The sequence below is a fragment of the Geotrypetes seraphini genome, chromosome 1, assembly GCF_902459505.1.
Source record: "Geotrypetes seraphini chromosome 1, aGeoSer1.1, whole genome shotgun sequence".
NCBI lineage: Eukaryota > Metazoa > Chordata > Amphibia > Gymnophiona > Dermophiidae > Geotrypetes > Geotrypetes seraphini.
The window spans coordinates 395,281,987-395,297,386 of record NC_047084.1 but is presented as its reverse complement, the minus strand read 5'-3'; the positions used below and the strand labels follow the sequence as shown (position 1 = coordinate 395,297,386).

At 42.9% G+C, this 15,400-nt stretch overlaps 1 protein-coding gene across 4 annotated transcripts in view; it reads right to left on the bottom strand.

Moving 5' to 3' along the window:
• The window catches only part of TMOD1 (tropomodulin 1), a 305,423-nt gene extending 299,246 nt beyond the window's left edge, over positions 1-6,177 (bottom strand). For all 4 annotated transcript variants that reach the window (XM_033917789.1, XM_033917773.1, XM_033917798.1 and 1 more), the window contains exon 1: positions 6,052-6,177. The gene's annotated coding sequence lies outside the window, so the exon portion shown is untranslated. The remainder of the gene's footprint in view (positions 1-6,051) is intronic.
• Positions 6,178-15,400: the final 9,223 nt, after the last annotated feature.

Below are 15,400 nucleotides of genomic sequence, written 5' to 3'. Positions count from 1 at the left end.
ATAACCCAGATTGGCTTTGAAAAAGCTAAAACTGAAGAGAGAACAAGAAGGGGTATTCTTTCCTGGCTTTATTAGTTACCATAAAGCCTTCATTACTTCACTGAGCACTCTGACTACACCCCTTCTTGGTACTCACTAGAGGAAAAACTATCTCAACCTATCCCCTTAAATACACTCTTGTCAGCAACGACCTCATTCATTAAAAACTTTCTACATATCAATATTTACAAGAATTTGATAAGTCGTTTGAATTTCCTTTTCACACGTCCACATATTCCTATCTTTGGTTCAACTCTAGCATATTTATTAACAGAACTCCATTCCTCTGGAAGGAATGGATTGACAAAGGTATTCTTCGACTTCAAGATGTCCTAACCCCTGCGAAAACTAATTCCTTTTTCCGGTTTAAGAGACAAATTCTCAATTGCATCACAAAAATCTTTAACAAGTTTTCCACACCCATTTCCCCTCTATTTCAACTCAAGCCACCATATTCTATTACACAATGGTCACACGGCCTCAAATTTATACAAAATGCTAATGCCTGCAGATACCTTATCTGTTGAGAGTCTACAACACATTTGGGAAAAAGATTGTGGTTTTTCTTTAGGCAAACAAGATTGGTCTGTAGTTTGGAAGAAATCTGCACAGCCACTAGACTCCGCTAACATGTCTTAATCCATGTTTTTCTTGTATCATAAAGCCCTGTGGACTCCCCATAAACTTTCATTGGCAGATCTTCTCCAGAGCAACAATTGTTGGGACTGTGGACAAGCTGCTGGCTCATTACTTTATATGATATATGTATGCACATATGTACTACAATACTGGAAAGAAGTGTGAGAGATCATTATGAAAATTTTTTATATTCAACTTGATATCTTTCTCTCCACAATAATATTCAAATCTCAAGCTCCAGGAGTAGTTATAAATGATAATCATACTAAACTCCTAGATGCTCTTCTCTCCATAGCATTTAAAAATATTCTTTCTAACTGGAAATCGGCTAACTCTCTCTCCTCACCACCATTGGTGGCAATTAGTTATACAGTATTATAAGTATGAATTGACCCTTGCAACAAGATTTGCAAACACGACTTTCTTCAATAAACATTGGTCTCCTTTACAAATGTATCTGCAATCACTGCTAAATAGTGTTTAATGATCTTTTTTCAACTTATAGCAACTCTTCTTGTCTCCTCTGTATCAAATTGTAAGCATGCACATATATATTGTACTTATACACTCTATACTGATATCTGTACTGCTGTACTGTGAAGATCAACGATGTTCTGTTATAGTTCTTTGTTCTCATGTAACTTTTTGAAAACTCAAAAATTTTTCCTTTTTTTTTTTAAGCTCTGGCACTTTTGGCCAATTAATGTGGACTTGATCATTGACAAATTATTGCCTTGGACTTTTTGAGCATTTGTATGCTATGTTTGAAGTTGATATACTTGTATTTTTGTTATGTAACTGTAACAAATTAAAAAAAAAAAAAAAAAGAGGTGAAAGGCTTAGGACTAATCTAAGAAAATACTTTTTTTTACATAAAGGGTGGTAGATGCGAGGAATAATCTCCCGGAAGAGGTGGTAGAGACAGACTGTGTCTGAATTCAAGAAAGCGTGGGATAGGTATGCGAGATCTCTTAGGAGGAGGAAGAAATAATGGTTAATTTGGCTGGACAGACTGGATGGACCATTTGGCCTTTATGTGCCATCATATTTCGGCACTCCTTCACAGTGGATTTGGAGTTTTATTCACATTTTTATGATTGTTTTACAGTAATATACCCTTAAGCACAACATATTTTATAGCCACTCTTAATAACCATGTTCATTTCAAATATGTAGTAGTTATATTAAAGACTGGGTATTTAGATTTTATAAGAATAGATTTGAAAAAAATTTAAGTATCCATTTATTAATATAATTTCATCTTTTGGTTAAAATAATATCTTTTACTTTCTGACAATTACAATATAGGGCTTGTTTGTTTTTTTAGCATTTTACATGGACACTATATTGAGATAGGTACCTTGGTATTATTCCAACTGAATCTGGATGGTAAGTATTTTATTTTGTATATCCAGCTCTAAGAATTCTGTGCAATATACAGGGGTATTTTCAATATGATGTCTAAATCTGATTTTGGACATTTGGGGAAAAACAATCAAAATTCCTGTACAGAAAATATCCATTTTCAAACCAAAATGGACATTTTGCTAGATGTTTTTGAGCTCACTGCATCTATCTTTAAGGACCATTAAAAAAAAGTCCAAGGGAAAAATACACAAAAAACAAGCCATTAAAATGTACAGTATTCTTATTAACCTGGCCACACAGATATCCCAGAAGAGCAAAGGGGCACCCTTGGGGGTATTGCAGTGGACTTTACATAAAAGGTCTGAGGTACACATCTCATCATTACCTCCATATATTCTATGGGAACCTCCAAAACCCACACAAAATCTAGTGGACCCAACTTTACACCACAATAGCCCTAATGAATTAATGAGACGGAGACAACATGGGTTCAGCCAAGGGAGATCTTGCCTCATAAATTTGCTTGACTTCTTTGAAGATGTGAATAAACATGTGGATAAAGGTGAGTCGGTTGATATAGTGTATCTAGATTTTCAGAAAGCTTTTGATAAAAGTTCCTCATGAGAGGCTCCTGAGAAAATTAAAGTGTCATGAGATAGGTGGCAAAGTTCAGTTGTGGATTAGGAATTGGTTATCGGATAGAAAACAGAGAGGAGGGTTAAATGGTCATTTTTCTTAATGGAGTAGAGTAAACAGTGGAGTGTCACAGGGGTCTGTACTGGGACCGATGCTATTTAACTTATTTATAAATGATCTGGAAACTGGAATGACGAGTGAGGTGATTAAATTTGCAGATGACACTAAACTGTTCAAAGTTGTTAAAACGCATGCGGATTGTGAAAAACTGGGCGTCCAAGTGGCAAATGAAATTTAATGTGGACAAATGCAAAGTGATATACATTAGGAAGAATAACCTGAATCACAGTTACTGGATGCTAGGGTCCACCTTGGAGATTAGCACCCAAGAAAAGGATCTGGGTGTCATCGTAGACAATATAATGAAATCTTCCGCCCAATGTGTGGCAGCAGCCAAAAAAGCAAATAGGATGCTAGGAAATATTAAAAAAGGGATGGTTAACAAGACTAAGAATGTTATAATGCCTTTGTATCATTCCATGGTGCAACCTCATCTGGAGTACTGCGTTCAATTCTGGTCTCCTTATCTCAAGAAAGATATAGTGGCACTAGAAAAGGTTCAAAGAAGAGCGACCAAGATGGTAAAGGGGATGGAATTCCTCTCGTATGAGGAAAGATTTAAACAGTTAGGGCTCTTCAGCTTGGAAAAGAGACGGCTGAGGTGAAATATAGATATGTTTGAAGTCTACAAAATTCTGAGTGGAGTAGAACGAGTACAAGTGGATTGATTTTTCACTCTGTCAAAAATTACAAAGACTAGTTACAGGGAAATACTTTTAAAACCAATTGGAAGAAATTTTTTTTCACTCAGAGAATAGTGAAGCTCTGGAACGCGTTGCCAGGTGATGTGGTAAAAGCAGATAGTGTAGCTGGTTTTAAGAAAGGTTTGGACAAGTTCCTGGAGGAAAAGTCCATTGTCTGTTATTGAGAAAGACAAGGGGAAAGCCACTGCTTGTCCTGTATCGGTAGCATGGAATATTGCTACACCATGGGTTTTGGCCAAATACTAATGACCTGGATTGGCCACCGTGAGAACATGCTACTGGGCTTGATCGACCATTGGTCTGACCCAGTAAGGCTATTCTTATGTTCTAATGCCTGCAGTGTCCCCTACTGTATATGTAGACACAGTAGGTTTTGGAGGGCTTACACTTTCCACAAGTGTACTAGTTAGAGTGAAATACAGGCCTGGGTTCCTTCTCTGCAGTCTACTGCATCAGCCACTAGACTATTCCAGGAACCTGCTTGCTGTTCTAATAGGACTGGCCATAACATCTGAAGCTGTCGTACAGGCTGATATGTACTATTTCTTTTGCAACTTTGGGGGGTAGGAGTGGGTCAATAACTACAGAGGTAGTAAGATGGGGGGCATATGCCTTAATTCATCTACTGGTCAATTTGGGCACAATTTTGGCATTTACTCGCTACTAAAAAAGGTCTAGTCTCAAGCATCCAATTTTTGCCCTGAATGTTTGCTATAATGTTCCATTATTGCAAAACAACATAGAAATCATAAGCCCGCCCTAGTCCCACCCAAAACATGCCTCCAACACCCCCCCTTGAGATTTAGAAGCACTGCATATAAACTGCAGAGAAAACTGACTAAAAATGTGTTTTGAAAATAACGATTTAGATATTTTGCAGACAAAAACACACACCTGACACTTTTCTCTTCGAAAATGAGCCCCATAGTGTTCTTAGTTTTTTTGAAAAAATAAAACCCAGACTGAACCTGACATCTAGATATTTGTTTTCATACTCCTGAATTACCTCTTCAAAAGTCTGAGTAGGGATCAGCATGGAAAATGTCTAAAATTGCAGAGGAGGGGAATAGGGGGTGTAGTTCAGTTATTACATAATAACACAGGTGGTTATTTTCAAAAGGATGTCCAATCGGAATAGAGATATCTAGCTCACAATGTCCAAAACTGAAATCCATCTTACATGCATTTTCCAACAGGAAATACATCAGCTATCAAATCACCCAGTTCCAGGAGGGAAATTCTGAGCCAGTCCTGGATTTCTGCAACTTTATCCTGGTACATTATGGGACCTGAAGTGTTGATTGCAATTTGTAGTATCAGGGACTACATATATAACACTGAATTGGGATGTAAATTCAAGAACAGAACTGCCAGTCTTCCTCCTGGACCTGGATAATTTAGCAGATGTACAGCAGTGGGCTGAAAATCAGAAGCTGGCCAAGACATTTTCATTCTCTATTTTCTCCAATACAAACCAGAAATTCCAAACATGGACTACTTGAAAGAGTGAGATTTATGGGTAAATGTGTCCAAGATATACATTTACAAAGCTTTACTTGTGAAAAAAATGTTCACAAATGGAAAGATCAATATAAAATATTGTAGCTTTTTTTGATGCTTCTGAAAGAATTTACAACAGTGTTCAAAGTTTTCAAAGTTGTATTTAAAATTTGTTTATCGGATTTATTTATCGAATTTCTAAGCGGAGTACATATAATTAAAAAAGGGGTATTTCATAAAATATAACTAAACAGACATACTGAGACAAGAGGGAGAGGGGATAGAACTACATCAATTTATAAGATAGTAAACAGTAATGGATAATACATAAGGATAGGAATTCACCCAACTAACATTGTAAATTCCCTGGGCTGAAAATTTCTCTTCATTTAACTTCTTCACTCCAGCCCAGATTTTCAAAAGGAAGCTTTATTTATGAGACTGTTCTCACCAGGTATATAGAAACATACACTAGTGAAATTTTTAGTGCTGTTCTGCTGCTCATGTGTTCCTTCAAGCAGTGTCCCCCACCCCCCTGCCAGGACTGCCTACCATTATGTAAAATTTGCCATTCCTTTTCCTCAGCTGATAACAGATTCTTCGCAGTCACACTTTCCCTCATTTTTCAGTCCTACTCCTTTATAACCAAAGCTGTTTACAATGAAAAGGGTTAAAAATTATAAAATCAATAAGGATAAACAGGGAAAATCAACCATGGCAAAACAAATACAATTTGGCTATAAAAGGAAGGAAAGATTTACAATATATTATGGGGAAGAATAAAAAGGAAGACAACAAAAAGTAAAGGGGAATAGAAAAACCGTATTAGCAAGAAAGAATAAAAGAAAAAGAAAACATCCTGGAATTCTTGGCTCATGCTTCTATTTATAGAGAAGCCATGGTGTTCAGTCCCACATTGTGGCAGCTAAATATTTTGACCAGATATGGATTTCAGTGTTTGATGCAAGTAGAAAAGAGCACACAAAGAAGAGCGAGGAAAGAAAGTAATACACACCAAACAAAAATCAAAGAGGAAATTTCTTACCAGCCAAATAGGATACCCAATCCGAAAGGAAAGAGAGAACAGCTACAAAAAGTGAAGGTCGTTCCTACTGCTTCTTTCCCTGCAATTTGAGGTCATCTCTTGCTGTCCTGTGTACTCAACAGGCTCACAGCACTACTTGCCAATGCGATTGCCACTCAAGTGACTTCATGGAGCCTAGCTCCTCCTCTTGCTTAGGATTTCCCCGGACATGTCCTCCTTTTGGAGATGACTCAGGGCATCCAGGTGGATTTTGAATTTGACCTCAGAAGGCTTCATTTGTCCGGGTTTTAACGTTGCGGGGGGTGACGGCAGTGGCGGGGGAGGGGGGAAGCAGCAGGAGAGCAAAAATTAAAAATCAGCGCTGCACTGCTCCAGAGGACCCAGCTGTCGCAGTCATCGTGCAGACACACAGCCTCATCAACATGTGCCAGCTGGTTACCTGATGCTGCGCTGGAACTTCCTCTCTCCTCTTCTCCCTCCCACCTCGTACACACACAGACAGAAGGCATGAGATCGGCGAGAACTCTCTTCCTCCCCCACCCCCCAAGGCCAGCGTTAGGGGAAGGCAAACTGGGCCCCGCAGTCCGAACTTTTCTTCCCCTTCTCTCTATCTCCCTCGCTTCCCCTCACCTTCCCAATCTTCATTAAACAGCTAAATGTTACTTTTCAGTGGGGCCCCGACACTGTAGCCATTTCTTACAAGCTGCCAGCAGCTGCCCCGAAGCTTTCCCTATGCGGCAATCTGCCCTGTTGGAAACGGGAAGTTTCAGCAGAGGGAAAGCTTTGGGGCAGCTTGTGAGAACGGCTGCTGTGTTGGGACCCCACTGAAAAGTAACATTTTGGATAGTGGTGTACTGGGGGGGGGGAGGAGAAGCAGCCTGCCCCGAGTGCTCCAAGGCCTGACGTCATTAACATCTTCGGGCAGCAACAGTGTTTACAATTCGCTGCTGTTGCCAGCTTTGGGCCTTCCTCTCTGCCGGGTCCTGAATACTTCCTGTTTCCATGAAGGCAGGAGCTGACAGAGAAGAAGGCCCGAAGCCGGCAACAGCAGCAAATATTGAATGCTGCTGCCCAAAGAAGTTCATGACGAAAGACCTTGGAGCACCCACTTAGGGGCTGCACTGCCGACCGGGGACGAGGTGACAGAAGGAGGAAAGGGAGCAGAGGGGGGGGGGGAGAACTGCTGCACCCAACTGGAGGGAGATAGAGAGGGGGAGAAGGAAGATGAGGAAGGAAGATGCCAGGGCATGGAGGGATGGGAAGGAATGAATGAAAGGAGATGCCAAGGCATGGAGGGATGGGAGGGAAGAAGAGATGCCAGGGCATGGAGGGAAGGGAGGAAGAGATGCCAGGGCATGGATGGAAGGAGGAATGTATGCCAAGGCATGAAGGGAAGGGAAAGAGGAAGGTATGCCAAACCAAGAGAAAAGGAAGAAGGAAGGGGGAAAGGAAGACAGAGATGCCAGACCGTGGGATGGGAAGGAAAGAAAGGAGGAGAGATGGCAGAGCATAGGGGAGAGGGCGGTGAAAGAAAAATGGAGAGGTGACAGAGCTAAAAAACAATGTGGAGAAATGATGTTCCCGAGATGGACTTTATTAATATTAAAATAATATTAAAACTTGGCAAACCACATGAAAACCTCTAGGGGTAGAGAGAGAGAGAGAGAAAGAGGACAGATGCTGGATAGAAAGAAGAGAGTGAAGATAAGATGATTAAAGCAGAAATGACAAAAGATAGAAAAAAGATTTTTTTGTTGCTTTAGAATAAAATAGTATTGTAGTTGTATTGATAAAACTTTTATAAACAGAAAATAAGGTAATATTTTTATTGGACTAATTTTAATACATTTTTTAAACTAACTTTCAGAGACCAAACCCCCTTTTCTCAGGTCAGAATATGATACTGTAACAGCAGTATACTATACTGACATGAAGAAGGAGGCTATGGCTTCTGAAAATTAATTGAAAAATGGATTAGTCCAATAAAATGGTATATTCTTATTTTAAATTTTTGTTTTATTTCTATTTGTAAAGTGGTGATTGTAATTTATTAGTTTTTTCAAATTTACATCTGCTATATTTATATTTTATAGAGTATTAGGGGGCTATGTTTCTGTGGTGTTTCACTATATAAAGAGTTTGGCTTCTTGGCAGTTCAGTTTAACCTTTATCTACATATTTTTATTTTTAGTTTGTGATTACTTATTTCATACTGGGTGAGGGTGTATCTGTGCTCTGTATGTATGAAAAAGACTCTTTTCTTTTAGCACTGATTGTGCAGGATCGATCTGTTTTAATCTGGCTTTAGTTTTATAATGGGTGTATTGATGTTCTAGTGCTCACTGCAGTGTTTGATGCTGCCTTTTCCTGGGTGTACCCTTGTTGTGTGACTCATGGATTATTACTAAAAATATATTTTTTATATAGAGGAGGGGGATGTTAAAAAAATGATCAACCTGGGTATCAAATATACTAGGTATGCCATTGCATTTGGATATTCAAAGATTGGGAAGGTGAGGGGAAGCGAGGGAGATGGACTAAAGGGAAATAAATGTCTGGACTGCGGGGCCTCCTGGAGGTGTTTTAAGTCAGCCCAGAGATGGGGGTGGGGGAGGGATGAGAGAGATGGGAAAATGCAGGCCACAGGTGGTGGGTGACCAGAAAAACAAATTTATGAAACGGGGTTGGGAGAGAGGGATGGATGATGGGAGGAAGGGATTACAGCCTTAAATTTGGAGGGGGGAGGGATGGAATGTGGGGTCAACACATTCCTCCACCTCCCCCCCCCTTCTGGTAGGTAGAGATGCATTTTTTTTTCTCTCCCACCTCCTTTGATCCAGTGTTTCTCTCCTTTCCATGCTCCCCACTGTCTGGCATGTCTTTCCCTTTTACCACAGTCCATCGTGCAGACAACAAAGGTAGAAGAAAGTGTTTTATTTTAAATTTATTGCCTGGAATAAGTTAGCTTTGGGATATGCGCATCAGAGATCTTTATATTGTATCCAGTGGCTTATCAGACAGCTGATGGGGGAGTAAAGGGTGAGGGTGAGCAGTGGCCCTGAGCCCAAAGTAGGTGGGAACTAAATTTTCTTCCTGTCCTCTCTCACACTCCTTGCCCAAATGCAAATAAATACTTAAGCTTGTGGGGATCCCAGTTTCCTCCAGTTCAAACGGCCAGAGCTCTCCAAGCTCTGCAGCTGGTGGCAGCTCAGGGACTATTCTTGTTAACTACAGAGTTTGGAGATTTCTGGTTGCCAGACTGGAGGAGGTGGTCTTCAACCGGCAGGGCTTCGGGATCCCCAACAGCCATAACAAGGGGGTGGCTCATTTTTGGTGGCTCTGCACCCAGGACCCCTGTGTGTTCAGTACTAAAAGATGTGCATATCTGTTTTTATTTCTCTATTGTTGTAAATATAATTTCTTGGGAGTTCCCAGTTCAGTTTCTATTTGTGATCCCTTGTTCTCTATTTGGTAAAGGTCTGTCTGAGTTTTGTTGCGAAGAAGCCATTTAAAATTGTATTATGTGTGGTACTAATAGCAGATGGGGAGATGGGGGTGGGGGTTGCAGGGAGGAAAAGAGATCAGGGGCCCCCCTCCTTAATTTCTGCCCTTGGCCCCAGCATGTCTAAAACCGTCCCTGCCCCCACCCAATTTATGGGGTCCAGCATATCCATCTCTCCTCCCCTGCTCTTCACCCTGCTGGATCCTCTCCTCACACACATTTCTGCACTCCCCCCCCCCACCACAGGGCAGCAGTGGCAGCGCTGTAAACAGGCTGCTCACGATCAGCCTCGGCAGAGCCTTTCCTTTGCCGCATCAAAAGTGATGTTTACAGCACTGCCTCTGCTAACCGGCTGCCACTGCTACTTCAAGTAGGTGAGGAAGGGAGGGGGGGTGTTGGAGGGTCAGGACCGCTGCCACTTCAGAGGCTGGAGGGACCGGGTGTTTGTGTGGATGCAGAACCCAAGGTGAGAGGAGTTAGGAGTTGAAAGCACTCTCTCAAAGAGGTGGACTTTTAACTTGGACTTGAACACTACCAGCAACGGAGCATGTTGTAGGGATTCAGGCAGTTTGTTCCAGGCATACAGTGCAGCAAGATAGAAGGGACAGAGTCTGGAGTTGGCAGAAGAGGAGAAGGGCATAGATATGAGGGACTTATCAGCTGAGCAGAGCTCAGAGGGGGGGGAACATAGGGGGAGATAAGTAAAGAGAGATAGTGAGGGGCAGCTGAATGAATACATTTGTAAGTCAGTAAGAAGAGTTTGAATTGTATTCAGAAATGGATGGGAAGGAAGCCAATGAAGTGACTTTAGAAGAGAGGTAACGTGAGTATAGTGTCTTTCACGGAATACGAGTCATGCAGCTGAATTCTGGACATATTGAAGGGGAAGACCTGAGAGTAGCAAGTTGCAGTAATCTAAGCACGAGGTGACGAGGGCATGGGGGGAGAGAAAGGACATGTTGGATGGAAGGGGATATAGGGTAGAGTTAGTGAAAGACTGGGGAATAAGAGGAAGGGAAATGAGAAGTGTGGTGTGAGACAAGAGAGAGAAAACTGTAGGTAGACAGTAAAAAGAGGGAAATTGAAGAATATAGAGTAAGAATCAATGAAGACAGAGAGAAAAATAAACTGAAGAACACAGGAAAAAACCCAATGTTAGAGATGGATGTAGTAGAGGAGATGAAGAAGCCAGGAGGAGAGAGAAAAATGACAAATGAATACAAAACCCCAGTATGAGAGTTAAGAGAAGAAAGAGGAAAGCAGAGACCGAGACCAACATGATTAGAAAAGCAGAAAAAAGGATTGCATTTTTAATTTTGAATAAAGTACAAAACTCACAACTGGGAAGAGGGTGGGGGTAGTGGCATACCTAGGGTATGTGGCACCCGGGGCCCATCATTTTTTGACACCCCCCCATGTAAAAAAAATATTTTTTGTAATAACCATGAAAAATAAATGGTCATAATAGAAACAGGCACTGAAAATTTTCTTTTATTGAACCTCTTATATGTAACCATTATTCCAAACATAACATAAATTATGTCTGAATTGTCATGACATCAGAAGAGTAGTTGCAGGTGATGCTTGGGACAGTTCTGATTGTGTTAGTTCGGTTTTATGTGTGTTTTGAATAGAAGGGTTTTTATTTCTTTTTTGAAGGTTTTGTAGTTTGTGGTCGAGGTCAATAGGTTGTAGAGTTGGGGGTCGAGTGTTAGGAGGTTGTTGAACAGTTTTTTTTCTTTTGACGATTTTGGTTGGAGGGTGTGTGAATGGTGCATGAGTTCTCCTATGTCTGGTTGAGGTGGATTTAATTATTTAGCTGAAGAAATTAGTAACCCCCCCCCCATTCTACACACATTAATTCTCTTCCATTTTTGTTCCCATTCTAAAAAACACTGAAAAGTTCCCAGAAAAAAAAATACATTAAAATAAGAAGTGAAAACAAAGGCCCCTACAGATGAGAACATAACATAAGAATAGCCTAACTGGGTCAGACCAATGGTCCATCATGCCCAGTAGCCCATTCCCATCCAGGACACTAGTACCTGGTCAAAACCCAAAGAGTAGCAACATTCCATGCTCCGGATCCAGGGCAAGCAGACACTTCCCCCATGTCTTAATGACTATGGACTTTTCCTCCAGGAATTTGTCCAAACCTTTCTTAAAATCAGCAACGCTATCTGCTTTTACCATAACTTCTGGCCACTTCATTTTTAAGCTTAGATCTTTCCTTCCAAACAGAGACCTTGCTAGATGTCAAATACAGAAAGAACAAGGTAACTTCACAAGGACTTAGCTGTGCAGGAAATGTGAATCTCCTCATACATCCACCATATAGTGCAAAAATGTGCAAAGGTCTGTTTTTTTCTTTCGATCACTACATAGCCTAATGCCACACAAGCAGCGCTGTTACAAACATATTCTGAAGGTCAGTTCTAAGGTTAACAAAGTTTCCTTCCTTGGACCACAAGGAGATACAAGGAGATACTGACAAACCACTGGAAGAGATCCCAAAACAACTACCCAGGCACAACACCCAAAGACCCACTCAGTGTGTGAACCAGTTGAGTGGAGTGGACTAACTGGGGGGTGGAAATGGGCCCAGAGTTTGCTCAGCAAAATTTCCCAGACCACCTCTTCCTCTCAACACATTGACACGCTGCCACCACCACCACCACCACCATTAGGAACACCTCACCGGGTAGGCCAGCAATGCTTATAAACTTTATAAAACACATTATTATATTTTCTTATATAGCACATATTTTAACTGAACTCTCTGACATCCTCAGCCTTGCCATTCACAAAAATAGAAGGAAGAAAAGTTCCCGTTTCCTGCTATCTCATGTCCCCGGCCTATACAATATTTTTCTTCTACAGACCCTTCAAAAATCTGACCAAATCTTCGTTTCACTTGCATTATAAAGTACTGAGGATGCCATCTCTCCCCAATCCCAGGTCCTAAAGTCTAAGACAGTAGCGCAAACTAGTGCTGCCCGATTCAAGAAAAAATAAATAAATAAATAAATTTTGATTCGATTCAGCCTATTGAATTGGTTTTTCGATTCAACTTTCCTGCCCAATTGGGTGTTTGGTTGTTTTTTTTTTTTTTTTCAAACATCCTGGTGGGTTTATTTTATAGCTTTTTCACCCCCCTTTGGCTTCTCCTAACCACACTGGCGCTGTGGTGTAAATAAAATAAAGAAACAAAAAGGACTTTTCCTCTCTGTTAAATCCTAGCTCATGTTTGCGGTCTAACACCAGTTCTGGCAGGATACACATTTCAAATCTGACATATTGTAATCACAAAACAGAAAATAAAATTAGTTTTTCTACCTTTTGTTGTCTGGTTATTTTTCAAATCTTGTTGGTCCAAGGCTCTGGTTGTCTTCTCATAACTTGTTTGCCAGGGTCTCCTTCTTCCTTCATGCTAACCATCCATCTGCCATCTCTGTCCTCCCCGTTTCCCTTCTCTCCCCAGGAAGTCTGGTTTCTTTCCTTTTTTCATCTCCCTCCACAGATCCATCTTTTCTTAACTACCCTTTCATCCAGCATCTCTCCCTCCTTCCCCACCACCCCAGGGTCCACCATCTCTCCCTTTCTTTTCCCAACTACCCTCCTATCCAGTATCTCTATCCCCCCTCCACACCATCCCTTGTGTCCAACTTCTCTCCCTTTCTGTTCCTTCCCTCTCTAAAAACCATGGTCCATCATCTCTCTCCCTCTTCTCTATTTTCAGACCCATTATTTCTTCCCACTCAAAGTCCTGCATATGCGCGTCTCTTTGAACCCCCCATTCCCTCCATGTATTTCTACAGCAGGGCCCCCCCTCCCTGAAGGCCTGTCCCCCCCTTAAAGGTCTGCATCCCACCCCTGAAGGCCTGCACCCCCCGAAGGCCTGCACCCCCCTTGAAAGCCTGCCTGCCTGTCTCCCCCCCCTTGAAGGCCTGCCTGATCCCCTTGAAGGCCTATCCCCCCATCGAGGCCTGTCCCCCCTTGAAGGCCTGCACCCCCCGAAGGCCTGTCCCCCCCATGAAGGCCTGCCTGTCCCCCCCTTGAAGGCCTGTCCCTCCCTTGAAAGCCTGCCTGCCTGTCTCCCCCCCTTGAAGGCCTGCCTGCCTGATCCCCTTGAAGGCCTATCCCCCCATCGAGGCCTGTCCCCCCTTGAAGGCCTGCACCCCCCGAAGGCCTGTCCCCCCCATGAAGGCCTGCCTGTCCCCCCCCTTGAAGGCCTGTCCCTCCCTTGAAAGCCTGCCTGCCTGTCCTCCCCCCTTGAAGGCCTGTCCCTCCCTTGAAAGCCTGCCTTCCTGTCCTCCCCCCTTTGAAGGCCTGCCTGCCTATCCCCCCTTTGATGGCCTGTCCCCCCCCTTGAAGGCCTTCCTGCCTGTCACCCCCCTTCCCCTTGAAGGCCTGCCTGCCTGCCTTCCCGCCCCACCCTGAAGGCCTGATGCCCCGACGCACCCCGAAGGACCGCTCGCCCCCCTGGCCTCCCCGCACCACCTACGAAGCAGCCCGCAGCGGGATCGCGATGCCAGCGATCCATGCGCTGCTTCAGAGCTGCTTCCTCCACCGCGGTCCCGCCCCTTCTCTGATGTCAGAGGAGGGGCGGGACCATGGCGGAGGAAGCAGCGCCGAAGCAGCGCAGGGATCGCTGGCATCGCAATCCCGCTGTGGGCTGCTTCGTAGGTGGTGCGGGGAGGCCAGGGGGGACGAGCGGTCCTTCGGGGGGGGGGGGACTGAACGCCAAGGCCGGGAGCACCCCCTCAGGGCTTGCACCTGGGGTGGACCTCCCCCCCCCTTGGTATGCTACTGGATGGGGGCAGTACAAGAAAGAATGAGGTGCAATTATAGCTTGCTACAGCCCTGATTGCACACAGCAGGCAACTGCCTAGGGAAGGGGCAAAGCTAAGAGTGGACTAAGGGTGTGGCCAGGGGAATAGCTTAGGGTTATGGCCATGTATTTTCTTTTTTGTCTTCACAAATATGGTAACCCTACTCTTGTTCCTTGCTCTCTCCTACCACTCTCCAGCGCCAAACAGTACTGCCAGTTGGGCAGTTTTCCCACCCATTTGGGTTACTTTTAAAGCCCCATGGCGGGAAATAAAGGTCTCGGGCGGGTGGTGGGTTTTTGAGCTAGTTTCTTTTGCAAATGAGTTATTTTGGGCGGTATTCTGTAACATAGTTTGCAGATTTTTTTTCATTGGTTCTGCTGCAGCACAACAGGCCAATCACAAATGACCTTAGGAACTATGAGGTCGTTTGAGATTGGCCCACTGTGCCGCAGCAGAACCAATAAAATGTCATGATAAGACTGGTCTGGGTCCTGGTGAGCAGACTGTGTATTTAGCAAGCCGCTCGAGGCAAAGCTGCAGCTTCATGGAGAGAGTAGGAGATGCTGGCTGGGGAGTGATTAGGTGAAAAATTCTGGCTCAGGGAGAATAGGAAAGATATGAAATGTTGGCAGTCTCCAGTCCCACTTTTATTGTTAGTATAAAAAATTATAGCAGCATAAGCAAACCAAAAAGAACCTTATATTGTCTGGAAATACAGTAAAGAGATTATACAGACAGAGGCCAGCACTTTTCTTAATGTATGTTGAGCTCTCTGGCCCCATCCTAAAAAGCATGAAGTTATGTATAGAGAGTTGCACGGGGACAGAAATCCCACCCTTCCCCACCCATCCCTATAAACTACAGAAATAGTTAAATCATTTAATTATGCTACTGAATTAAAGGCTCTGGTAGCCCATTTACAAATAAACAAAAAGACTTTATTAATTTGGAAATATTAATTGGGAAGAATACATACTTTGTAAACGGGTTTCTACCAGAGCCTCTAATGTTTATA